A 997-nucleotide genomic window follows, 5' to 3' on the forward strand; every position below is an offset into this window, starting at 1 on the left:
CAACTCAGGTTCTTGTTAATAGATCCCTTGGGGTGGATTAGAGTGAAGTAACACTGAATGATTGGTGTTTCTAAAAATATATATATATATATAATATATATATATATTTGTTTTAGAAAAAATTGGCTGCAAAGGAAAGCAGTTTTTGGTTATAGTTATCTATAGTAATACAGCAAGATAAAAGCATAAAAATAACACTTAAGAAAATGTGTAATGGAAAAGAAAGAAAGAGAAAGAAAGGATAAGAGTAGAAAGATCTCACCACCCAAGGATGCTGCGACAAGGCTTCATTGTTGCAATTTTGATGTCACAGGGATGAAGGTGATGGTCACAGCCTTGACCCATTGGGGATGGGGGAAGCCCATGAAGCACAAAATTCTGTGGGTTAATACACACTCAGATTTCGGTGGAACACCCAGGTACCTCCCCTGGCAGGGCAGGCGGGAATTTTACACTGTCTGATGTAACGCTGTGGATCATGTTAAGTCCTCTGATGAAAGCCCCAGAAATGAGTTGGGGGCGCTTCAGAGGTCTTCGATGGTTCTTCGAAGACATGACAGCTATCTCACATCAGCATAGTTGAGCCAATTATGCCCCATCAGAAGTGATGAATAATGTGAATGTCCCAATACATTCCCCAGGGTGGGGGCAGTTTTTCAACTGAGCCAGTTGTGAAAGGGATGACAATTGGCGTGGTAAAATGTGCTATCCTGCCTCTGCAGGGTCTGCTTCTTGTGAGCCTTCTCCCTTATCTGGCTCAAAACCTAGCCTCCAGTACTGGCTGCTCACCCCCTCTGTCTTACACAGAGCAGAGGTTTCGCCACCATGCACAAAACACTCTCCCTCTGCAAACCCGGCCCCAGCAAAACACCCCTCGCATGGCTGGTTGTTTTGAGTCATTTGAGCCTCTCACAGGAGTAAATGATTCAAAGTTGACAAGTAGTCACTTAAGACTGAAGATTGAAATGTGAGCAGCTGGAGTTGAATGAAATTTCTA

The sequence above is a fragment of the Lepidothrix coronata genome, unplaced genomic scaffold (assembly GCF_001604755.1).
Source record: "Lepidothrix coronata isolate B3197 unplaced genomic scaffold, Lepidothrix_coronata-1.0 Scaffold390, whole genome shotgun sequence".
Classification (NCBI taxonomy): Eukaryota; Metazoa; Chordata; class Aves; order Passeriformes; family Pipridae; genus Lepidothrix; species Lepidothrix coronata.